General features: G+C 44.9%; 1 protein-coding gene and 1 long non-coding RNA gene across 3 annotated transcripts in view; both read right to left on the bottom strand.

The window, feature by feature from the left end:
• LOC111849651 (docking protein 4-like) overlaps positions 1–4,968 on the bottom strand; it is a 56,261-nt gene extending 51,293 nt beyond the window's left edge. Inside the window, exon 1 of one of the 2 annotated variants that reach the window (XM_023822722.2) lies at positions 4,635–4,968. The gene's annotated coding sequence lies outside the window, so the exon portion shown is untranslated. The remainder of the gene's footprint in view (positions 1–4,634) is intronic. The other variant, XM_023822721.2, reaches the window with a different exon arrangement.
• A 1,323-nt stretch (positions 4,969–6,291) lies between these two features.
• LOC111851948 (uncharacterized) lies at positions 6,292–23,686 on the bottom strand. The gene is made up of 3 exons (XR_002840134.2): positions 22,940–23,686; positions 22,668–22,816; positions 6,292–6,742 (listed from the first exon to the last, which is right to left on the bottom strand). It is a non-coding gene; the product is annotated as an uncharacterized lncRNA (long non-coding RNA).
• Between the last annotated feature and the right edge of the window lie 3,659 nt (positions 23,687–27,345).

Genomic DNA, 27,345 nt, shown 5'->3' with positions numbered 1-27,345 from the left:
GACATGACGTGGGAAAAGCAAGCAGCAGAACGGCCTGGCAGAAGGCCTGATCACACGGTAGCAGGGGGGGCAAGGCAGGGGGGAGCTGGCCTCACACAAACAGACCTGAGAGGCCTAACAGAACAGTCCCGGCAGGTCTGCGATTCGCATCAGGGGGAACGCGGCAGTCGACTCGGGGTGCTAATTACAGACCGCTCCTCCAGGATGGAAAAGGCCGCCCGCCTGCTTGCACTGGGGCCAGCCAAGCAGAACCAGACGGCTCCCACGATGCCTTGCATCTAGCCAAGGCTCAGCATCACAAACGGTGCAAAGCAGGCTGTGCGGGACCCTGCCTGTGAGGCCACAAGCAGCAGCTGCTGCTATATTGCAATAATTTGGTAATGCAGTCCCAGAATGCCAAGCGGGTAAATAATCCGGATAACTCTGTGAGCTAACTGGATAAAGCCCAAACCCAAGATGCAATCTACACATCTTATTTCTCACCAGAGGAAGAGAAACAGATGGAGAAGGGAGAATGAAACAAACAACCTTGTTTATGTAACGTAGCTCTTCACTTTTCGTGTTAATATGCTAAAGCGTGCACTAGAAAGAGGCTGAAGCACAGATTCTGTGACTCGTTCCCTGTTATGCCTCCCTTGAGATCGAGGCTGAAGCACAAATTCTATGACTCGTTCTTTATTATGTCTCTCACAAGCCTGAGGCTGAAGCACAGATTGTGTGACTCCTTCCCTGTAATGCCTCCCTCAAGACTGAGGCTGAAGCACAGCTTCTATGACTCATTTCCTGTTATGCCTCCGTTGAGACTGAACCTGAAAGACAGATTCTGTGACTCATTCCCTGTTATACCTCCCTCAAGACTGCAGCTGAAGCACGGATTCTTTGACTCGTTCCCTGTTATACCTCCCTCAAGACCGCAGCTGAAGCACGGACTCTTTGACTCATTCCCTGTTATACCTTCCTTGGGACTGAGGCTAAGACACAGATTCTATGACTTGTTCCCTGTTATACCTCCCTCAAAACTGCAGCTAAAGCATAGATTTCCTGCTATGCCTCCCGCAAAATTCAGGTTGAAGCGCAGATTCTGTGACCCATTCCCCATTATGCCTCCCTTGAGACTAAGGCTGAAGCACAGATTCTGTGACTCATTCCCTGTTATGCCTCCCTCAAGACTGAGGCTGAAGCACAGATTTTGTGACTTGTCCCCTGTTATGACTCCCTTAACACTCACTGGCTTCCTGCCATACAGGATTTCTATTAGACATATTGTCTCTCTCTGAAACCAGTTCAGATCAATCATAACTCCAGCAAACAAACTGAAGGAGTATCATATGGAAGAAACCTAGCACTACATGCAGTATATAGCAATAACCTTGGTACCGAATGACACACACCAGCTTATCTAAATGAATCATTTATTTGTTGATAATTGCAGAGTATAAAAGAGAGAATATCCCAGACATTAAACTGATATAAGGAAAAGACAGAGGAAATCGCCTCTCCTAACAGCCAATCCAGCAACTTCATTGGCTCAAAGTCACCTGCAGCTAAAATAAGGGCAGGTTAAGTGGCTGGTGCCTCCTCCCCAGTTCAGCAAAGTGCTTGTGTGCCCTCATAGATCTTCTGATTATTCCAATCATCTCCCTCCTCCGTCCCTCTGAGCAGTTTACAGTGAAATGCTGAGGCATTCATCCTACTGTAGGCATTCTGCAGGACGGAGTCAGGATGGAGTCCAGTCTGGCACGTGGGGACCAGCACACCTGAAGGACTGATAGCTCCAGATGACAGGACACAGAGACTGAATGACATTGCTGACAAACGATTGTTCTGTGCTACCTTTACTGTTTATTCCTGCAGCTTCTAGACTCAAAGATGGGCTGAAGGGGGCGGGGGTGCGGGGGGCAGACCTACGATTCAGCCTTTCTGTAAGGTCTGCTTCCTGCAGTGAAAATAAACAAGCACGACTCACTCTCCATCCTTCCCCTAGTTCTGCCCAACTAGGGAACTAAGTTTCGTCAAACAGAACTTTGAGCTTTTCCAGGGCGCCCTGATTCAGGCCCCTGTCAGACCCCTGGATCCCTCCACCCTAGATGCCCGGCTTCCGGCTCTTTTCCCAGCAAGGAAAAAAAATGCAATAAGCAGGGAGTGAAGGGAAAAAAGAAACAAAGTTGCCTCATTACCCTCATGTTGGATGTAGAACGCGGGCCGGCAGTCAGGCTCAGCATAGACCTTAATGTCCTCACATCCACATGCAGCAGGCATCGCGATGAAAGCAGCAGAGGGTCCTGCATCACAGCTCAGGCTGCCCAACATCTCCGCATCTAAATATTGCATGTGATCTAAATGCACTCGTTTAATGGACCGCAGGAGCCTTTAACATGCCACAGGTTTTCATTTTTTTACATCCCCTTCATCCTCGCTGCCTTTTTCCAGAACGATTTTAAGATCAGAAAGTCATGTGATTCTGAGTGTATATAATGGTGTGTGTGTGTGTGTGTGTGTGTGTTAAAGGTCTTATACACAGGGGCGTAGGAACCAGGGGGGATGGGTAGTGTGTGTGTGTGTGTGTGTGTGTGTTAAAGGTCTTATACACAGGGGCGTAGGAACCAGGGGGGATGGGTAGGATATGTACTCCCCCTAATATGGCTTCATCATCACCCCCTACCCCCGCGTACATTAAGATGACCCCCACCAGCAAAACTCGCTCCTACACCCTAGCTTGACTCAGAGTCAAGTCGAGAATTCACGCATCTTAAGCAAGCGGAAATATTTCATACTGGAGTATGCAGTATACAGTGGTGCTCTGTGTGTGTGTGTGTATATATATATATATATATACACACACACACACACACACACACACACACAGAGAGAGAGCTTATTCTCTGTAATCTATATGGTGCACTTGAACACTCTGACAAAGTCCCTTTCCACCCAGGTCACCTCCCCCAGGCTCAGTTACGCACAAATCCTAATAGCTTGCTTAATTCATTCATGAAATGCCAGTCATCTTTTACCTTGGTGGCACTCAGTTACAATGCATACATACGTCAGGAGCTAATGTGCGAAGCCACTGCGTTTGCGTAATCAGACAAACAGCGTAGGGCGTCTGTGGCATTTCGGCGCCCACGGTGGCATCGCCGTTTGCCATGCTGCAGCCATGCGAAATGCCCACACCGATATGATAGCCGGTAGGATCGGCAAACCCCAACGACAGCCGGACGTCAGGCTCAGTCGCGGGGTTTCGGTTTGTGCTCACAGCGTCTACCGGCCTTATTAATTCCCCTCTGAAATGGGGAAACCGTTTAAGCGTTATTCGTGCGAAACAGTGCCGTTTATCTGCGAAAACAAAGGGTAGTCTTCCTTTTAATTAATAGACTTACAGGGCATCCACGGAATAATTATTCCGGATACTTTGTCTTTGGCAAGGTAGCATGGAGAAATGTGGCGAGCCGAATTATATATAAAAGACGGTGAGGTCTTTAAAAGGGACCCGACAGTGGTACAGAAAGACCCTTCTTGTTTTCATTAGTAACTATGAATAAAGACATACCTCCACATTTAATTGTATATACATTACGTGGAGCTCCCGGAGTCAGTTCCCAGCAAATAATGTGTTTAAAGACAATATAAAACATACGCATATCATCAATACAGAGATAAAGCATGGTATTCTTGCATATCCTATTCATTTTAAATGCAATTCGAGTGTTCGTGTTTTATTTCGCATCTCCAAACACTATCGTTGTATCCTTTCGATCATTTCCATAACAATAAAACACATTCGCTGGTCTCCCGACTGCTACTAATATGGCGTACTTAACATAGCAAAATGTGACTTTTTAAAAATAAAAACATGATCTAACAGATACGCGAAATATAGCAGCTATCTGTAGGTGCATTAGCAATTTTACTGACATATTAATATGCATGAAGCTTTAGGCAGGTAAAGGGAAACTATACTTAGGAATAAAAGCATGCTCGTCGTAACTGGACTGTACGTCGCCCTTTCGAAAAATACGGTCATATTATGTAGAAGATACCACACATAATTACGTGTCTAGGAATGTGATGTGTTTTGTTCGCGAAAGAAATTATACAGTTTGCATCATGCGCGTCCTACTGCGAACTCTTTATTGTGAAAGGGCAGGGTTTATACGAGGTAATGGACTGAGGTTACTTTTCAGAATACAAAATGCAACGACTTATTACCATATATCCACATATGCAGGCTCACACACACCCGCACATATGTATGTGTTGCACTATGCATCAGTTCACAATTCACAATGGTACATTAAAATGCGTTGAGTCATGAATGCATGTGCAACCTCCGACTATTATACAGTGATGATAGATGTTAACAAAATATCCATAACGACCTGATTCATACTACCACCTTGTCTACGGTTTATTTATCTAAGTCGTTAGAGATTATTCTAATATATATATAATATAGTAGCGATACTTTTTCGAGAAGAACAAAGTCTGCTGACCAATTTTGAATTAACTACAATACACTAAAGCAGCACCTACAATTCAACAAGTAATACACTAATACTAACGCAATCGCAAGATGCATGTGTGCAAAACAGATATTAATATTTCATGTTACATTTCTTGAATGGTCCTCTTACCTGTATGGCTTGTGGTCGTCCGGCGTTTGCAGATCTAACGAAGAAGGGCAATTCGCAAATATAGTGCTCCTGTCTCGGTGCAACACTTTATGACCTTCAGACAGCCTAGGCGACTACGTATTCTATCTTAAAAACACAATGTGAAATGTTTAATAGTAATCCCATTGATGGCCGGGCGATCTGCGTTTACGGCAAACGCGGTGAGCGGAGTGTAGCCCGTGTGTGTGACAGCGGGCTCAAACCCACCCTGATCGCTCCGATCTGCGATCAGCTTCGGTCCTGCTTGGGAGAAGCTATCTGTCTCCACAGAGACACGTTTCAGTAGTTTACCATTACCGTAAAACACCCGACAGCAGCCACGGCGCAAATTTATTTATTCTACCACAACAGACGCCTCTCATTCATGTCTTCTATTCCAGACGTGAATCATCTTTGACTTCAATTGGTACGAAGCAAAATCATTAAAAACCAAATATGGCTTCGATTTCGTAGTTAAATTTATATTTAACTAAAATTGGAATGAAGCAATATGATTTAAAAATGTAATATGAACAAATATAAGCAATAATAGATAAGTAATTCGATCACTTGGACATAATGTTGAGCACAAGTTGTATAAATACTGTGTGAAAAAAATGTTACATTTTTACAATATTAAGTCATTCTGATTCCCTTTTACCAGCATTTATATCAGATCCGATTATATCAACAAAAAGGCCATAAAGACAAACTAGAGTATCCAATTAACATTTTTTTTCTTTTCGAAAGAGTAACACTAACGGGGCCGTGAAAAATCTTAAGAAAAATAAATAAATGTAAAGTCGAAGATACTAGAAAGAGTACAGTACAGCTGTTTTTGAAAGCTCGGCATGGAACTCCTCCCTACCCAACTATACTCTATTGCAAGAAGGGCGCTTTACAGTAAAAGACATACAGATCTGAACGAACCGAAACACAGATTGCCTAAACTAAAACAAATTCGGTATTGTTTACATTGGCTATTAATTTAGGATCTGTTAACTTATGAGATATGTTTAAAATTTAGAGAAATTAATAAGACAGAAAGGCGGACAATATCAGTAGAAGGTTTTACTTTCTAGTACGTTTCCCTTTGTTAAGAGAAAAGAAAGGACAGTGACGCCTTAGCATCAGCCTGTATTGCTGTTGTGTAACTCGGGATAGGTCACGTGGGTGTGGCAAACGGTCCATTCCATGGGTCACCGATTTCGGTTCTGCGTCAGTGGGGTTATAAAGGACACTTCACGTCTGAAGTGGGTCAACTCCTGCTCTCCAGAGGCCCCGATGCCTACAAAAATGCGATGCATCATTTCAGGGATAATTGCGTTAACAAACGCAAAGGTGGTGAGTCTAGTGAGGAGCGGGGACAAGGAGTGAGTAGCGGTCACTGTGATAAGAGTGAATTCCTCACTACATCTGCTAAAACAACTTTAAAGAGAGAATTACGCACCGCGTATATTGTAACATGAAGGTAGTTTTGAAGGTAATTTGTTGTGCTGCTTGATGCAATGACAATTTCGGGTGTTGCAATCTAATTTAATCTTATCATTACAGCGAGATACTCGCGAAGAATTTTATATGGATATTAAACGGTGAAACTATCCCTGTATTGCGATAAATGGTTACAACATATTTTTAAATTAAATGTTAACTGCACAAGCAGCCCATTTCAGGAAGGAAATTAACCTCTTTAAACAATTTAAAAATCAATAACAATTAATGTATAAAGACAAAATTCAGGCAATTGAAATGAAATTAAATTAAAAGTTAAAATATATGTAAAGAGGGCTGCAAATTGCCTTTATAGCCATATTATCTGAGCTACTGATTCCAAGCTACCAGACTGTCAATGAACTGTTCATTAACTGTATTCAGGAGGCAGTCAGGACAGAAGGGCTCCTTTATCTAAGACAAATTCCCCTAAAGTCCCAACTTTCTGCCGCTTCTCCTCCGCAGCTCCTCCTGAGACACCCTCCTGTGTGACCCTAGGCAAGCAGTTTGCCCCTCAAAGAAAGCTGGCTCTCCTTTGATACCACTGTAGTCCATCTCGGCACCGTGGAGACAAGCTGTGTTTCCTGTCCTCGTCGGCCCTGTGGAGAAGACAACCTCATCTGATCCCATTTCCCTTCATATTTAAATAACAAAAACTCCTTTAATTGCTTTTGCACGGACAGAATCTGCACAGGGAAAGGCCACAAACCAAGCTCCTGTGTAATATTGCTGGATTTAGTAATTATTTATCTGCTCATTACTTCAGTGATCTGTTTATTAATTTTCTTTTTCCTAGTATAAGTCTAACCAAAGACAGCGTAGCCAGTAGGACCATTCTTGGGAACAACAGCACTTTCAACTTCTGGATTAAATCCCCAAAAGGTCTTGGTTCATAAAACAGGCCTAGACGGTAACAGTGTCTTCATTTGCTTTGCTTAATGAAGTGCCAGGGCAGTGTAGATATACTTGATCAGCTAATAACTATCCATCTATGATCTACCATCTAGCTGTTTATAAAATGCAGTGTTGCAAAGAGCTTGGGGTCCATTCAATGAATCACAGGACAGTAGACAAGGAATGGCTAAGATGGCAGTCCGTGATGGGCACTGACCAGAATTTACTGAAATGAGCAAGAAAGTAGAGCAGTGGAATTAACACTAGAGCAGCCCCTGTGTCTTAAACAAATTATGTTTCCTGTAGTGTTCAGCTGAAGAGATCAGACCAGGATATTTTGTGGTCAACATCCAAATAGTGAAAGCAGTCATGAAGTTAACTTCAACCCGAAGGTCACTGGCAAAGCTGAGGAGAGAGAGAGTGGAGTGGAGTTAATGATGAGCTTCCTCTGTGAGTCTTTCTGCAGGCACTCGGGGGGGAACATGTCTGTGGACAGGCTGGAGCCACTCGGCTGATAGACAGGACTGATAGCGGCATGGAGGGAGACGGTGTGGGCCTGGAGACAGATGCCAGAGCTGGCTGTGACAGCCACTGACACGCACACACACAGACACTAACACAGACACTGACACACACAGACACTGACACGCACACACACAGACACTAACACTGACACGCACACACACAGACACTAACACAGACACTGACACGCACACATACAGACACTAACACAGACACTGACACGCACAGACACTGACACGCACACACACAGACACTGACACGCACACACACAGACACTGACACGCACACACACAGACACTAACACTGACACGCACACACACAGACACTAACACAGACAGTGACACGCACACACACAGACACTAACACAGACACTGACATGCACAGACACTGACACACATAGCCACTGACACGCACTAACACAGACACTGACACACACACACAGAGACTGACACGCACACATACAGAGACTGACACGCACACACATAGACACTAACACAGACAGACACTGACACGCACACACACTGACACTAACACAGACAGAGACTGACACGCACACACACTGAAACTAACACAGACAGAGACTGACACGCACACACACTGACACTAACACAGAGACTGACACGCACACACACTGACACTAACAAAGAGACTGACATGCACACACAGACACTAACACACACACAGATACTGACACGCACACACATAGACACTAACACACACACAGATACTGACACACACACACAGAGACACTAACACACACACAGAGACTGACACGCACACACATAGACACTAACACAGACAGAGACTGACACGCACACACACTGACACTAACACAGACAGAGACTGACACGCACACACACTGACACTAACACAGAGACTGACATGCACACACACTGACACTAACACAGAGACTGACACACACAGACACTAACACAGAGACTGACATGCACACACACTGACACTAACACAGAGACTGACACACACACAGATGCTGACACACACACACATATACACTGACACACACACAGAGACTGACACACACACACTGACACGCACACACGCAGACGCTGACATGCACACACACAGACTGACACGCACACACACAGACACACACACAGAGACTGACACACACACACGCCAAACATGACAGCCAAAATACCCGCATTAGGCACATTAGGACGTCACATGTGGCTCAGTTGTATAAATGTGTGTTTGTAGGAAAAAAATTATATATATATATGTGTTTCAGCACGTGAGTTTATGTGGGAGGTAATAAGCTGCAAATGTACTCCCGTCTCTTCTCACACAGCGAAAGCCCGCTCCATTTTCCCGCACACTTGGACAGACGCAACCCACCCCCCCCCCCCCCCCCATGAACATTAATCACCCCGTCTGATCCGCCGCCAAAGCACCGCTTTAATGACAGGACTGAAAACAGCCTCTCCGGCTCGCGCCTTAACAGCAAACATCGATCCGTCGCCATCACTAGAAGTGACGTGAGGGATGACGGACAGCGAATCCCATGAATTTGGCGGCACTGAAGGTCCAGCCCAGTTCAGAGCCAGCCGACATGGTCTGTTTCCGAAGCATCTATGGGGCATCGTTAAACCTTTAATCTATATTGGCGGCAGGGCGATTGCACCCAAATTCCTTCCGTCAGCCTTTGAGTGGATGGCTTGAACGGTCAAACGTTTTAGTGGGGAGATGGCAGCAGCAGTGAGAAGCTCCAAGCATCCAATCGGAGGCTGTTATAAACAAGCATAATCTGTGGCATACGGCAGATTCAGTAGCCGGGGCGATCGGGCCAGAGAGCGGTGCGCGCCTCCCATCCTCATGTCACACGCCAGGCGGCCAGAGCCCGGTTTGGGGAACGTTTTCCCTCTGACGTTCATGTCGATTTAAATCGACAGCCTGGCGGGACACTTCTTCCATGCTGGGAGATCGTCCCAGTGTGCCTCGTGTCGAGGCCCGCTTCATGCGGATTCCTAAATGGCAGCATTTTTCCCCTCTCCCTGTTTCCAGGACACAGCTGTGTGCCTCTCGCTGGCAGAAATAACCTCGTACTGGCGTGCTGGTACCACACAGCCTGATATTTGCCCTAAATATGTTTCTCTTGCTCAGCAGCAGGAGGTTAATTGAGCCGGGTCAGTGAGATCAGGGCTCAGTCGCACTGGGTTCCAGCTCCCTGAGTCCCCGTTATGACATCCAGCTCTGTGCTTTCAGACCATTTTGTTCTTGCCTGACTATCTCTGGCACCTTCGATTCCCCTCTCTATTTTCACCGCCTCACCTCAATTCCCACCCCAGTCCATCAGTCACAGGAACTCCCCGCCCCCCCCAAACCTTGCCAGTGCTTGCTTTTCCCCTTGCCTCTCCCCAGCACCGTGGCCCCTCCCCCCAATTCCTGCTCCCAGCATTGCCCTGTGCTCCGTGTGTCACTGCCCCTGGCTGCACTTTTGTTATCCATTCACCCCCGCCCCCCATGCGGTCTTTCTCAAGGTCCCATCCCTCCGAGTTGGAAGGTAAAATCCGAACAGCTACACGAATGAAAACAAGCGCCGGGCAACGGAAAAGCCGCCAACATGCAATCTCGTTAAAATCCAACGTCCCCGTTGAGGCCGCAGTTCAATTTAATATCTTATGGAGAAGAATGCAGCTCATCCTTTGAACAGAAACTGAACGACGGTGCAATTTAATACCCACTGATCTATTTCTGAGTTTCACAAGTGCGTATTCCGTTGAAGGAAGTTGACATGCAGCTGGAGATAAGATGGGCTTCCCACTGCCCTCAGAGATGAAGTCAGCATGAATTTTAGTCAGTGCATTAATACCTCAGTAAGGTCGAAATCTCACATGAAAGCCAAATGTCAATTGCAGTGTTTCCTCATTTGCCTTCATTTAAGATGTTTCTGTGCTATTCCACCAAGATTTTTCCAGCCAAATGCTTTGGGTGGGAACACCAGAGATTCTCCCATGACATCCCACTTCTCCATTGGCACTCCACCCACCTGCTCTAGTTGAATGTTCCCTCTGAGGGTTTTAGACCCACAGCAATTAAATTTATCTGCATAATGGTACCCCCCTGGAGGACGTCTGCTCCGACAGTGACTTTACAAAGAACGTCTGCCTTCGGTTGATGAGAGCCTTTTTCCTGGTGTCCTCCCAGCCTTGCAGACGGTGTTTATCTCCTCACAGCAGCAGAGTGTCTATTTCCCTGCGAGTAAAAGTTTTCAGTGACACTGAGAAAGAGCACATCAGTAAGGGCATAGCCTGAAAGCAACCCAACACAGTGATACTCAACCAAAAGGAATCAATTTTCTGCCATTTTAAAAAGTAATCAGCGTGATATCACTGGGAACAGCACTGGGCCGCAGTGTTTGCAGTATCAGGGAGGAGAGAGCACCAAGCAGTTGGCGTTCAGTGCTACCAGATTGAGCACAGCTGTGACACGTTGTTGTACTGTGTACATGGGGCGGAGCCAAATTGTTTGTGGAAGGTCAGAATTGAGGCCTTCTGAAAATAATATGAATGGTCTCCTGGCATGAATATTACCTCACATTTCAGAGGGACTCTGACAGCACGCTCATATTTGTTGTACATCACAAAGCCTGAGATTAATGGCGCTGAATTTGTCATAAATAAAAGCAGGTGAATGATTCTTACTGCTATTTTCAGACGCTCGCGGAGTACATGGACACTGACAGTGTGTTAGGGAATCGGTAATACGTCATATCATATTTTGTGTGTAGATAGACAGACACACTATAGAAAATGCAACAAATATTAGCTCCACTTTGCCTTACAACTAGATGTTGTAATAAAGAGTACAGTTTGTGGGGCAGGTGCTCTAGGAAATGCAGGATCTAAAGGTCCCTGTTTATGATTTTGTAAAAGTATAAGATTTATGGGTCATTTATGCAGTGAGGCAAAGGGAAATGACGGACTTTAACTCATGTCATTCCCAATGTTTTTTTTATGATAACCATAATTAAAATAATTTTCCTCATAAAGCACAATAAAATAAAAAACATTTCATATTTTACTTGCCATTGTACTCCTGCAAAAAGTTAGTAATGTCTAGTATCAAACATAATAAAATAACATTATTACGTATGTTCATGCAAATAATAAAGCAAGCTACATTAAGCAATCTTAATAAGGGTACTTTCGTTGGATCCTTTAGAGAATGTTCTTGCACAATTTTATTATATTTTACTGAGCTGAACAAGTTCCCAAGCTACAGTTTGTTCTTGGCGCAAACTATCCTACTATAAGTAATGAGCTATGCTGGCAAGCTACATGAAGGGAGGAAGAGCGCTGCTGAATTCTTCATATGCCACAGACTGCGTGGTACAGCTTCTGTCAGCGTTGCATGGCCAACGAGGCCCGGACACCGTGCCAGCATCACCGCGGTCAGAGGGAATCTGATACTTTTATCCAAAGCGAGCTACAATATTATTATTTTTTTTGTAAAGCTGGTTTTTTTTTTACCTTGGTAATTGTCAAATATGTAAAACAGGGCCCCCCTTCCCAAGAAAGTGAACATGCACCCTTCAGATGAACGCTGTCTTCAGAGGAATATTGGGGGCAGAGTAAGGGAGGACTCAGTCTCCCCCATGTACCGGGAAGGATGCCAGGGTCCGTGTCTCCGATGGGTAAACATGTCTGAGCTGTAGCCCACAGCAACGTGTCGCCACCCAAAGCATGCAGAACAGCTAGACCCCCACCCCCAACTGCCTACCTGAGGGAATCGGACATCGGCCATCCCATACTCATATTCTGTAGTGGCGCTTCACCAGTTCAGTGTAAGAAATATAAGTTTTAGCGGTGTACTCTGACCCTGTATTGGGGCGTGTGCTAAATTATAAAAATAACAGTGTAATGTGCACTGGCAGGGAGTCAGGGAGGTACATAATGCAGACTCCTGAAGGCGGAAGATTCATCATAAGACACACACACACAGAGTAGAACACGCACACACAGAGGAGCATAAGGCAAGAGACATAAACACTTACTCAGACATAAACTGAAAAGTACAAACAATGAAATATAAACACAGGCAATGAAAAACTCACAGACGCACACGCAAAACGAAACGCTCAAGGGTGCACATCTAGAAACAAGAGCATAACATACTGATATAAATACACAGACACGCACAGAGTGATAAAAACCGCGGGACTGTAGTCCCATCCTCGCTTCATTTCACAGAGCAGAGCACAGTGACATTTCTCACATATCGCTGAGGACTGAACACAGCACTGTCACCAAATCCAAGAAGAGGGCTGGCCCAAACTGAACACTAAGAAAATGCCATCACTCTTCATACCAGAAAGGCTGCTGTGAACTGAACACAGCGAGAACAGGCAGCTTGTGAAAAAACTGTCATCACTGAACACTACGAGTGATAGAAACAGATTTTGCCTTAAACTCTTACTGCAGTTTCCCTAGTATAATGGTATGTTGTAAAAAAAAAAGAAGTATAGCGAGCACATGCTCCAATGTCAGAAACCAGACCAATCTGAGCATCATCCCCTTAAAAATGCCTGCCAAAGTCATCCTGTTAAAGACAAAACCCCTTTGCCCAGCACGAAGAATAGCCACTATTGGCTTTTTCTGACAAAAAGTATAAAGACATGAGATGCAATTATTCTATCAAGATTTCAAAATTGGTCAGGTGGGAAAAACTGACAAGAGTAAGGATGGTCTCTCTATTCATCAAACCCTACATCCTACAACAGTAAGGATGGTCTCTCCATTCAGCAGACTGTACACCCTAAAACAGAATGGATGGTCTCTCCATTCAGCAAACCCTACATCCTACAACAGTAAAGATGGTCTCTCCATTCAGCAGACTGTACACCCTAAAACAGAATGGATGGTCTAACCATTTAGCAGACCCTACATCCTACAACAGTAAAGACGGCCTAACCATCCAGCAGATCCCATGTCTTAACCAGCAGCCTTTACTTCCAATGAAGGTGAGAATGATTTCTCGAGTTTTCAGCTCCTGCTTCTTACAGGGTTATGGACTACATAAAACAAAATGAAGAATTATTTTTACTGTAACAGGTTGTGACTACAGCTAACTATGGGATATTTTCTGCAAGGCTCTGGATTTTCATGGAATTAATGGTTCTTATTTAGAGGATTGTCATTCCTTGTCTCTGTGGGCAAGCTAAAGGGCCTGAGAAAAATTCCTCTTCCAAAAAATGACTTCTTGGCTGCTTAAGCCTATTTGGCAAAAGCCCCCAATGCTGTGTTTGTCATACCGTACTTATCGCTATAGATGCATTCTGTAAAGCCATCTTGTAAGTTTCTCTTGCTTGATTCATCTTAATATAGCACTTCGATCATGACTGGTGTCATAATGAGACATTCATATATCAAATAGCTCGCCATACGAGTAAGCTGCAGCAATTCCTTCACTGGAAACACTGTATATATGTCATTTAATACCCATTTTGTATAACCTCTACACTCTACAAAACAAACTATATAATAATGCAACATAAACTCTGCACCACTTATGCATGCATCCTGGCAGATGGATTCATCTAGAAACACTTTTCATTGACAAACATTTTGACAGCTTGCAAAAATCCCAGACATTGCTGTAACGTTGTACCAAGACTGCTGCAAATCCAATGGCAATAATTCAGCACAGGGTGAAAGGCAGAGTGCACACTGCCGTTAAACTTACTGTGAGTGCTCGATCCCATTATCGCATTACATCATAGCAACACAAGCAGTAATGGGTGCATTTGGGGGCAAATTCGCTTTGGAGGACAGATTCCAGGATGTGTCTTTTAGGTAATCAGGTATCAGCAATAAGAGTGTATTGTCTGACAATAGGAGTGGCTGTTATCTATTCAATGTGACTGATGGGAAGAGAGGAGATGCTGCTCCAAGGTGCCAGCCCATCAAAGGCCGCGTGTTCCCGCTCACCAGGAGTGAGACATGCCAAAAAGCTACACAAACATACACGTATCTACATGCACGAACACACAAAGGCATGCGCAGTCAGAAACACATGTTTTTCTGCATTTTCTACATACTACCACAGAAGCTCGAGACACTGCAGTTGCACGCATAAAAATATTCTACCATGAAAAACATGCACATACTCACAGATTTTCCAGTAAGAGAGATGGATATAATTGTAATTCAATCTGATGGGCTTGACTGCCTGTAAGTTCAGGGCTACTCATTGGCCAGCAAGGAACCTGAGGCAGAGTGCTGCCCATCACCACAACCAATGAGAGACATTTACCCGCCCAGAGCCTCCCGCCCCACGACTTCTGTTCCTAATAGCCATTGGATGTGGCCCTTGGCTGTCTGTAGACTGTTCGCTAGCAGAAAGTCCAAGTAATTTGACCACAGGCTAATCATCCATATGGCCTCCAGGACCAGTGGCTGCTCACAGCTGCTCCAACACACCTAATCCAGGCCATGGTATCTCTGGATTAAGATATCAGGTCCATGTTTACAGCTGTGAGGATTCCGTGTGGCAGGCTTGGGAATCAGCTTACACTCCCCGACAGAGTTCTAGGCTGTCTGGGAAAGGGAGGGGGGCAGGGAGAGAGGGGGGAGAGTGAGTCACCATTGCACCACTGTCTAACTGCTTCACGCCACGCCCACAACTGCTACAGTTGTGTCCCAGTTGCCCTCCCAGGCCCTGTAACCCTGCTGTCCCTTCATATCCTGCTATGCCTTATTCTCTCATACTTCCCCCCCCCCCCTCCCCATTCTGCGCCAGGCCAGTGAGGTGCTGCTGCTCAACCTCACTGCCATCTCCAAGCACGCCACTGTCCTCCCCCAACCTCACTGCCATCTCCAAGCACGCCACTGTCCTCCCCCAACCTCACTGCCATCTCCAAGCACGCCACTGTCCTCCCCCAACCTCACTGCCATCTCCAAGCACGCCACTGTCCTCCCCCAACCTCACTGCCATCTCCAAGCACGCCACTGTCCTCCCCCAACCTCACTGCCATCTCCAAGCACGCCACTGTCCTCCCCCAACCTCACTGCCATCTCCAAGCACGCCACTGTCCTCCCCCAACCTCACTGCCATCTCCAAGCACGCCACTGTCCTCCCCCAACCTCACTGCCATCTCCAAGCACGCCACTGTCCTCCCCCAACCTCACTGCCATCTCCTAGCACGCCACTGTCCTCCCCCAACCTCACTGCCATCTCCAAGCACGCCACTGTCCTCCCCCAACCTCACTGCCATCTCCAAGCACGCCACTGTCCTCCCCCAACCTCACTGCCATCTCCAAGCACGCCACTGTCCTCCCCCAACCTCACTGCCATCTCCTAGCACGCCACTGTCCTCCCGGGCTCCCGTTTGTGGCAGCCTCTGTTTGACACGCAGTTGTTTTCCATGACGTCTTGCACTCCTGTCCCCTGTTGGTGCCTAGCAGCCACCTTGGCCTATCAACAGCCACGTCGCAAATGAATGCTAATATTTAAAATTACAGAGCTTCTGCGCGTATGCAAACCTCAGCATCACCGTTGAGTCTTGCTCTCTTAAAACTGCCTCATGCCGGTATTCTGCCAGGGGAAAGAATTTACAGTCATTAGTGGGGTCCAGCAAGTCCATATTTGCTTCCAAACTTACTTTTGGAAGTTTACGCTCTGGTCTGGACTGTCGTGCAAAGCACTGACTGACAGATCACAAACAGGGCACCTCATTGCCCATCTCTGGAGAATCCCACTGCGGATGAAACAAATCTATCCCCCACCCCCCCAAGCAAAAAGGAAGCTATTAATCTGAATCCCATTGGGCACAAAGGAAAAGCTGGCAGCTGGGACCCATGATCCTTGTGAATATTAGGGCTGGATTTAAACTTGCTAACAGGTCCCTCTGGAGCTGACAATGCCCTGAACCGGGCCCAGACATTAAAGGGTGAAGAGAGTGACACAGCACACCCACCAAAGGCTCATTAGAGCCCCCGTTTCCCATAGACCCAAGAATCGCCAATGCTGACCTACAGGTTACTCAAGCATGATTTCCCCCAAAACAACTTGTCAATAGGGCCGTCTGCCAGCACTCCGATACGTCCTGGCGCATGTAGGCATGCAAGAGTCACTGGCATTTCTAATTATCTTTTGTTCACACTAAGAGTCACCAAGAGTCTCTTCATTTGTGATTTTCTGAGTAACGTCAGAACTGGAACTGTGCAGAATGAAACGCTAAACTGCATGTCTAACAGTGTGTACACAGCTCTTCCAACTCATGACATTTATTCCATCGCCAGATATTTGAGCAAAACAATACCGATGCAGGGGTTCTGTAACACCTAAAAATGATCCCTTGTACTTGTCAGGACTGCCCTACAGTTTCTTAAATATTTAATTATAGTGCCAATTCATTATTTTGTATTTAACTGCACCAATGCCAATGTTTAACAAGTTCCAGAATAAGGAGTGTTATTTACACAAGTAAGACAGATTATCTAGTAAGAGTGATGCAATGTTTTATTTGAAAATTCTTTAATGGAAAAATAATTTCCATCAATTTCACAAAATGAGCGAAGAAATTATGTATGATTGGACATAGGAAAAGAAAAAAAGAGCAAAAAAAGATTAGCAGAAATGTATTGATGTAGACATGGGGTGGCCAATCTTATCTGCAAAGGGCCAGTTTGTATGCAGGTTTTTTGTTTTAGGCCAGCTGCTCAACCCCAGGTGTGAGGACTCTTCAGCCAATCAGTCTTCTAATTAGCAATTTAATTAGGAAGCTGCAGTGAAAACCCGCATACACACCCTTTATTGGATTCGATTGTCTACCCCTGATGCAGACTGTACAAAGAATGAAAATTTGAAGTAAAATCATGCTGACATGATCAAAGGGATATAGCAGAAGAGAGAAAGAGAAGTAAGTTTGAGACTGAGACAGATAACAGTATAAAAATAGCTGACAGTCCTTGTTAGTCAGGATTAGGGCGTGTCAGCAGATTACGAGCTGCAATCTTAAAGGGTGAAGTGAGGGATCAGCCCAGCTCAGGGAGATGAATGTGGTTGTATCAGGGACATCGCTTTATGGTCCGCTTCCCTCAGCACCACAGAGGAATGGATGCAGCGGTTCAACAACACCAGCGAACGTCTCATGCAAGGAAGAAAGGCTGTTGTTGTTTGCCCCTTCTCTTTTTGTGATTGCGTCTTTTCGATGCACAGCGAAAACCTCCACACTTGTGTGACACGTTTCATGAATAAACCGGTCCTTTTAACAGAGACCATGAAGGTACATAGAAAACTGGCTGCCTTGACTGAGAGTATAAAGACAGGAAGCTTCTTCACAGAGGATATGAAATCACTGCCCACCCAATCAATGGAAACTGAGGTGTCCTCCTGCCTGCATTTCAAAACCACTGAGCGACTGTTAAAAAGTACATGGAGAGTCTTTTTCTGTCTGTGTCCAGAGGGAAAAACCGAAGCAAATTTTGTTTAGCAGTCTTGGGTGGGTGTAAATGGGAGAAGGGAGAAGGGGACAGAACAGTGAGCGAGAAAGTGAGAAATGGAGAGAGAAGACTAGTGAGATGGTCCCATGTCTTTCACAAACCAGGTGAAGATTCATTAAAGATGCTCAATAATCTCTGGCTCGTCCTTGGTCAAGAGAGGAAGCAGTGAGGGTACAAAATTAGCCAGGGGAGGATACATTAAAAGGACAAAATTAATCTGATTGTGGCCCCTTGTTATAGGAGAGGGCACCTCTGATCACCAGAAATGAAATACACTGTAAATGAATCTGGCATCGTTGCTTTAGCAGATACAGTCAGACCTAGCAGCCTTACACATAGGCCACACCTCCTACAGGCATAGTTACCTTGTCTTGCTGGTGTCAAGCATAAACTAACATGTAGAAATTCTGGTCTTTAAGGAGTATTAAGTACTCACCCCCCCCCCCCCCCCCCCCGGAAAAAAAAAACAAAAAAAACAAATTACTGCACTCTATCACTGTTCAGCCCCTGAAACTTGCTTGGAGGAGAGCCGTTTTTTTTTTTTTTTCCTTTTTCCCCCCACCTTTCTGATTATAAAGAGTTTTACCAAAGCACACAGCCCTGAATATTTCATGAGCTGGGCTCCAGTGCAGTCCCACGCTACTCTGATAATGATCAGTGCGAGCTGGAAGGTAGGTCCCACACCGCTGCAGACAGAAAGCCCGGAAACAAGGGGTGGGTCTCAGCTCAGCTGTCTCTGGCGGAGAAGAAAGGCACTGGCCCAAGGAGCAGCTTCTGATGGAGGAGCAGACCTTCATCTTCCCCATGTGGGTGAGGAGCAACCAACTCCTACACCTGCCTTCCTCCAAACAAGGATTCTCTTTTTCCTTGATCTGGGAATCTTTAATGGTGTCTCCTAGTATGTATATGTGTCCCTGTTTATGGGGCTCAGGATGGGGACTTTAACAGGGTTCTGGCAGAGTGGCGTCAATTGTAGCCCCTATAAAGATTCTTTATGTATTTTATATGTCTATATTTGTAGAAATCCGGTTTAATCTAGCACTAAAACATTTTGAATAAAGTTTCTATGCTATAAATCAGTGGTATGGGTTGATCATGGGGAATCTAGGATGATGGGGAGACTGAATAAAGTGGAGGGGGGGGGACACCACTTCAGCGCTTACAGCCGCTCGGTGTGACTCTCTGGGAATGTTTTTGGCTCCCAGAGCCCAAATGCACCAATTTTGGCCCACAGATTTCCCAGCTGGACAACACATTAGCCATCACTTTGGGTTTTTTCCCCCAACTTCTGTCAGAAGTTCCTAATGGAAAACAAAACAAAGCAATAATAGAGCCATGTAAAGGCCAGAGAGACACGGGATTTAATGCGTGTGCCGCTGACGCCCATCTGCTGGGATTGCTGTGTCAGCTGGAAATGAATATCAATGAAGTCTCTGACCTCACGAGCTGCAAATTTAGAATGATAAGTAGGATATTCTGAGAGTCTTAAAGCCTTATAAATAAGAATGGCACCAGAAACTACAAACTCGCAGACTTACCAACCATAAGTACTCTAACAGTTCTGCTACTATGAGTGTTCATGTACATTGCATGTGTGATAATTCAGCTTTATTATTTATATATGACTTATAATGTCATTCCTTTAAATGCTCCTGGGATTTAATGCGGAGTTAGGAATATGGTAGCGCAGTTTGAATTCTCTCTGTGACGCGGTAACATGCCAGCATTTTTATTTGGGTTATAAACGGCACCCTGACGTACCACTGGGCTGGTTCTCCATCTGTCACTGCAGCTGACCACAGTGCTAATGGACCACGGCTTCACTCAGTCGCTGGCTGGCCAGCGCGGCAGGATGAAGGATGACGCCATTTATAACGGCGCGTTTATTAATTCGTCCGCGTATTTACCTAGCTCACTCACACGGCAGTTTTTCGATTTGACGGCCAATTCGTCTCCGTCCTCGCTGCCCCGAATGGGTGGCACTTGCGAAAGATTTGTGTCACCTCTTTAAGATGAGAAATCCGCCCACCCTTCCAAGCTCAGACCTCTCGCGCACAAAACGAGGGGCGTTAATTTAATCAGACATTGATTTCTGATGGTGACTGGCACCCAATAGCCATGGGTATGTTGTGCAGCCGTGATTCATGGACCATGGCCTATCTGTAGCAATACCAACATCTCTGTTCTCTCTCTGTTTACTTCCTCCTTTGCTGGTCAGTTCCATGGTGACGGGCAATGGAGAGTAACAAAGCATGGATGGTAGATTTCTGTCAGTTGCCTTTGGCAGAACTGGACTCCATGTTGACACGCACAACTGTCATTGCATTAATCACAGTCAGGGAGAGAGAAGCTGTGGGACTGGAGCTGTCATGGAGAATCTCTGGACAACTGTCCATTTGACGGCTCAGTCTCAGCTGTCAGGTCTGTCGTGGGACCCTTTGCCAAGACACCACCACGTCTATATCTGATGAACCATCGCAGAAAATGCTTACATGTAGGAATAACCTTATCGATTCGCCAGATATCTGAAGGCGAGAGGTCGTAGCCGTCTTATCTCGTCGTGAACCCTTCCTTATAAGTGTCAGGTCAGATTCACAAGCTTGGATGCCCATATCAAGTTAGTGGATACAAATCTGGCAGCATTAACTATCTTACGTGACCAATCTGGCTTTACTTCCCATGTAAGCTTTTGCACACAGTTCATATTTTCTCAGCTCTTCCTATAGGACAAACATTGAGAGGATGTCCAATAAAATATATACTCCATAACATGTTCATTCTTACAATATAAAACATACAAATTATTCTTTCAATTGTCCATTCTCCCAAGTAATGTTTGTAACACTAAGTGTCTGACTCTAGGTGATGATCCTCATGTCTCAGGTCCTTAGATTCTGACACATATTCAGTTCTCCAAGGTCACGTGTGTGTGTCTTTAAAAATGGAGAGCAAGATGGGATATGTGGAAAAAACTCTTTTGTTTCAACCAACCAGGTAAGTTTAAAGAGTTGCAGTGACAGAGTACTAAACTGGTTGGTAAAAGCAAAATCTTGGTCTGAATCTGAATTATCCACCTCTGGAAAAAACACATTCCAGTGCATTTGTTCTAGTACTTGCACAAATGGCAAACACAGCTCAATTTCAAGGCTTGAGTAAGAGGAATTATATAGATATTGACCTGCGTACCCCATCTTTACATGGAGTGTACTTCCATGTTATAATAACAATGTCTTATAGCAGGGAACTTTAAATCTGGCCCTCGATTCCAAATCCAGGCCTTGTTTTCAGTTCTCCCAGACTGTTACTTTAATAATTACGGATTCTGGTTGGTTTGAGGCTTCACACCTGGCTGACAGGTAAAGGCGGCTGGAAAATCATCAGGGCTATGTGATTTGAATAGCCCTGCCATATAAGTATATTCTAAGTAAGTCTGCATGTGCAATACAATACATGCATGAGGCAACTGTGTGCCCTGTGATGGTCTAGCAGCCTGGAGGTTGTACCCTGCCTTGTGCCCAGTAGTTCCTGGAATTGGCTCCAGGCCAATTACAACCATTCACTGGATAAACGGTAATGAAAAGGCAAGGATAGATGAATGGATACAGTACACGGTCGTTGATATAGTTCATGGTTTGACTTAAACTTAGTAGTTATTGAAAATAAAAGGATTTTTAGATAATACTGAGGATGAATGAACAAATGAACACTGTCCACTGGTTATAGTGGCCTTGACTTAATCCATCACATCTATAAAATATCTTCTCATAACAGAAAGTCATGAGAATCTATGATCATCATGTTTCACGTAAACAGTAGCAGGACAGGGGAGAAGATCATAATGAGATCCTCTGGATGGTATTAAGAAGATGCAGAACTATGAATCATTTTGCGGCTGACCTCTGACTTTTGGTCACCAGACCGGCCTTCAGCACTAAACATTGCTTGGAAAGCTAAAACGTGCGGTGGCTAATAAAATCTTATAGGACTAGCTGTAGTTATATTTGGGGCCTTGGGCAGTGAAATAATTGCCTTCATTCCCAGACAGGGAGATAATTGCCTCTCTTTTCATTTGCCTTTGTCTGACTTGCCTTTACTCTCCTGTGCTCCATACATCCAGGCTTGCTAACAGCCCGCTCTCCTCTGCCCTATTAATCTCGTCTTCTCTCCTCCCACGGTTGACATGGAGGACAGAGACCGAAAAACACCCTACCCACACATCACAACTGTTCCTGTTCGCTGCCAGCGTCACAAGGTACAGTAAGTAGGACACAGGACTCTCCACATCAGGTTGAAGGTTTACTCGAATGCTAATGCTGTTCTTGTATGCAGACCACAATAGTCAAATCTAAAATGTGAAAAACTAGGCAATGAAAAGTTCAACCATGCCTTTCACACCTGCTGGTCAAATGCAGTCTCGTACGTGTTCTTCCCTATGCATTGGTCCTTAACCTGCTTGGTTATTCTTCAGGAATTCCTTACCCAAACTGCACACATACGCATGTTGACTTCTTAGTTTTGGTTTTGTGAAGAGCCTTGACACAATTCCAACACTAATAGGTACCACGTTCAGCTTCTCTATGCAAAGTCCATGACAGAGGGAGGCAGGCCAGGTCTCAGCAGGTCAGTCCTGAACTGGGATACTTACCTGCTCCTGCCCCGAAGAGAAGGACATTGTCATGAAGTTGACGTCCTCTGCACGTCTACGCCTCTCCATCATGGAGCCAAACCAAGAAGAGCGTCTGATATCGTCATGGCAGGCTTCCACCACAGAGTATCCCCAGATACCTTTCATGCCTGGCATAAAAGGGTTAGTGCGACTCTTCCATTCAGTGAGAGCAGGAAAAAACATCATGCAATAACAAAAAAAATCATATATATCAACGTTGCCTCCTGTGAAGTAGATAAATCGCTATTTACCTCTTCGGGCACCACAGTAACAAGCTAAGCGTTCATTTTGCTCTCATGATGCACGTCAAGTCTGTCTCTTCAGATTGCCAACTTCTTCATGGAGCAGAGTGGCGCAGTGGAAGCCTGCTGGGCCCATAACCGAGGCCGATGGATCGAAACCATCCTCTGCTAAAGTGCTGTGCTTCTTGACTGAGGCCCTTGTGACCCTGCCTTCTCAAACGTGGGTGTTGCTTTGGACAAAAGCACCAACTAAATGGGTGAGCGTTTAATATTCAGGGCATGCATCAGGAGCTGTGCAGCAAAATGGAAACCACTTGACTGGATACCTAAAACTTGGATTTCCAGCCAGTTCACATTTACTCTAGATTGATCTCATTGTAAAAACTGACAGCCCGTTTGCTTACTATAACTATAGTGCAGGAGCCATATACTGTAAAAGTGGGCTTTGGAGAATGTTGCATCACCACATGACTAAGCAAGGTTTGATAAGTTAGAATGACTTTGACTTGATGTCCCAAAAACACTATTGACTTTTCACCAAGTAAGACATTTAAGTATCAGGGAAGAATGTGCATTTTTCATTCCTGAACTACTGTTGGGAGCTTGTCTTGTAAGACTTCAGTTTTTCAAGTTGTCAAAAACTTTGCCCAGTCCAAATTGAAATGAAAAAGTGATGCAGAGCCTGTCTAATAAAAGAGATCCATCTGCATAGCCTACAGACAGTGATAGCAATAGTTAGACATGGGTACTACCATCCCCATTCAGACCCGAAGAGCGTTTTAATTAAATTAAATATGTTCTCTTCTGTAGATTTGGCCTTTTATCATAGTTTGACATTCAATATTCTACTGCAAGGGTTTTGTAAAAAACATAATTCCCAATACTTGCTGCAATAATGCAGGCTTTCTGCTGGCTGACAAAAAGATGAGACAAGAACATTGGTCTTGTGTTGTTCTCCGTGTCTTGGCCAGGTGACCTCATTAGCAAGTATGGAGAAGATGCTTGTTTCTCATTAATTTCATGAAATCCATCTTATTAGGCTGATCAAAAAATCATGGTGTCTTATATGCAGCAAATATGCCTTCAGCGTGAGGTGAAGTGTGTCCATGTGTTCACTGTCGCACTGCTCCGAAACCCTGTCGAGCCTCGTGTGCTGTACGTCCATGTGTTCACTGTCGCACTTCTCCGAAGCCCTGCCGAGCCTCGTGTGCTGTACGTCCATGTGTTCACTGTCGCACTGCTCCGAAGGCCTGCCGAGCCTCGTGTGCTGTACGTCCATGTGTTCACTGTCGCACTGCTCCGAAGGCCTGCCGAGCCTCGTGTGCTGTACGTCCAGGTGTTCACTGTCGCACTGCTCCGAAGGCCTGCCGAGCCTCGTGTGCTGTACGTCCATGTGTTCACTGTCGCACTGCTCCGAAGGCCTGTCGAGCCTCGTGTGCTGTACGTCCAGGTGTTCACTGTCGCACTGCTCCGAAGGCCTGTCGAGCCTCGTGTGCTGTACGTCCAGGTGTTGACTGTCGCACTGCTCCGAAGGCCTGTCGAGCCTCGTGTGCTGTACGTCCAGGTGTTCACTGTCGCACTGCTCCGAAGCCCTGCCGAGCCTCGTGTGCTGTACGTCCATGTGTTCACTGTCGCACTGCTCCGAAGGCCTGTCAAGCCTCGTGTGCTGTACCATCACTTTAAATTTGTGGTTTATGGTGAATAACTGCCCACTGCTGCTTTAGGACAGAAGACAGAAAAGGCTCTTCTATCTACAGCTTCACTTAAACAGCAGCTGTGCTACCAAATGTCAGAAGGACATGGCAAAGGAAGGTAGATACTACAGGGAGGCACAGACGGACCGCTGGTCCTGCCGGAGACATCCCAGACCCAATGTGACATAATATAGGGGTGCTGCGAGTCAGGTGACAGGGCCTGTAATTATTACCGTGGGGCCAGACACTGTGTCTTCTCAGGAAACAGCTGAGAGCTTTCATCTCATTGGCTGCCTGCCACCATGGGATATTCTTTGGCCAGTCTGGTGAGCTCGATTCCCACAGAGACAGACAGCGACTGGCACCAAGCAGGGGCAGCCCGGGATTGGTCATTATCAGGCTAACTGTGTCTGAAAGGGGAAAATCAAGCTGCCTTTTAACTACACCGTAAAGATTAAACAATCCTTTCCATTTACCCCAGTAGTTTCCCAATTACTGTAAATCAAGATGCGTTTAAAAACTTGCAAATATCAGTTGTGTTTAAAGTGCTGCACATCAATGCTACACATTCATGGATAGTATTTGTCTATTTAAAAATAATTTTAAAAATGGCTTCCCTCATTACGTCAACATCACTAGTCCTATTCTCAGACTGGGCATTTTTCCCTCCTTCGAAAACCACATATATGAAGAGATTTTAACAGTATAATGTTTGCACCTCCCGTCAGCCATGCAGACATTATAATACACCCATAAGGTAACATGCAAGAGACACTGCATGTCCATTATCACAAGCAACCAGTGAATTTTTTGGTCACAGTTTGTAGAGGTGGCAGATCAGATTAAGAGGTGTGAACCTTAAGATAGACTCAGGAAAAGTCCTGATCCTTTGAAGCAGAAGCTAAAATAATGATTAAGGACAGGAGCCGATAATCTGAAGATGGCTTGCTGGTTCTGGTTCCAGCAGGGATTCTGCCATTGTACTATTGAATGTAATATTTAATAACAATTCAGAAGCTGAGTGTAAATATCCAGGTGTGTAAAATGAGTAAAATTGCTTGTAGTTGATAAAAAATACTAGGTAATCAATCCAAACATAGAATTCAGCACAGTGTGGACAAAGCCATTACCGCCAGCGGTCTCACTAATACAGCATTAATATCTTTATATGAAATGATTTTTCTGCCTCAGGAGAAGTTTCCATGGAAACCACACATGCATACATTACAATCCAAAATGCATTGGACTATATATTAATATAATGTGAATCTTCATTTCGGGCCAATAGCTTGGATCACTTTAACTAAGAGCAGTACCTATGGATACACATCGTACAGTTCCATTGACACTCTCTGGTGAATATGTGAGATCGTTTCACATTTGACAGTTGGACTGATTCAATACAAAATTATTTAGAGAGGAATGAACCAGATGAAACATTCTCAACATTCGCAGCCGCAGGGGTCTGCAAGGTCCAAAGAGACACCAGTGTGACGTTCAAAAACTGGGAAGGATGACACTCAGCAGACACGTTGGAGGACGTCCCCCACCCCCCGCCCCCCCGATAAAGACGGTGGAGGTCATCGTCTCTTGCCAGGAATGTGATTCACTTCCCAGGTATTTTCATAGTGATGCTAGATTGGAGAACAAAACACATTCTTCAAATGTCAGGCAAGAAGGTCTTTTTTCCCCCTTTACAGAAATCACAGTTTATCTTTATGCCATTAATGCAAATCAGCCATTGCCTGCTGGGTTTTAATATTTTAATTGCAGTCAGAAATATAGAGAACAAAATAAGCATAAAATTACCACACATATTAAGCTGCAACTTTTGTTTAATATCAGAAAGTAATAATGTAATTCTTTTATGTAATACATAACTTAATAATAAAATCCAATTAGATTTTAAATATACTATTCTAGGAGAGGATACAACCATAACCCATAATCTCACAGCTTTGACCATTAAGAAATGCCCTTCGCAGTTAATACGGCCTTCTGCATGAAACATTAACATTTTCCCAGAGACTTACCCAGGCTTACGCAGAATAGCTCTCATTCTGAATCCATCAGGTGGCAGTGAGTCAGACTTCTGTAGGTGCTCAAAGGCTGTTTGCTGAATCCAGTAGCAGAGGGCACAGTGATCTGGATCTTGTCCAAGGAACTAGGCAGCGAACATGCCAAACAGGATGCCGCTAATTCACACTGTGGGAGAAAACTGGGCGAAAGCGTGGAGCGTGGAATACATTAGAACCCACAGCCCTGGAGCCATAAGAAAACAATACTGCCTGCAAAAGTACGAGCCACTCAAATGACAAATACATTATTGTAACCATGCAGGAGAAACACACACGCACACACACACACACACACACACAATGACAGACTGCCAGCATCTATTCCTCTGAATCATACCTGTAAACATTAACAGACTAATTGCAGCAGTTACTGCCTTATGTTCACGTGCTGTAATACTACAGAGGGTCTCACTATCAAAGGTCATGTGACACAGGTTCATAGTGTCACTTCATTGGTTAAGAAATGGATTCAGAACCAGACACCTTATGAAATCCCAGCAACTTTATCACTAACTTGAAGAATCGGTTCCATCTATCATCAAATCTAGCAATAGAATGTTCCAGAAGAAAAAGGTCAGGCACAAGAAAAAAGATGTATATAAACAATTTGGGTGATAACAGACATTTCAGTGGAGGCTCTAGC

Source organism: Paramormyrops kingsleyae, chromosome 13 (genome assembly GCF_048594095.1).
Source record: "Paramormyrops kingsleyae isolate MSU_618 chromosome 13, PKINGS_0.4, whole genome shotgun sequence".
NCBI lineage: Eukaryota > Metazoa > Chordata > Actinopteri > Osteoglossiformes > Mormyridae > Paramormyrops > Paramormyrops kingsleyae.
Note: the sequence above shows the minus strand (reverse complement) of the source record. Positions and strands in the feature narration are given on the sequence as shown.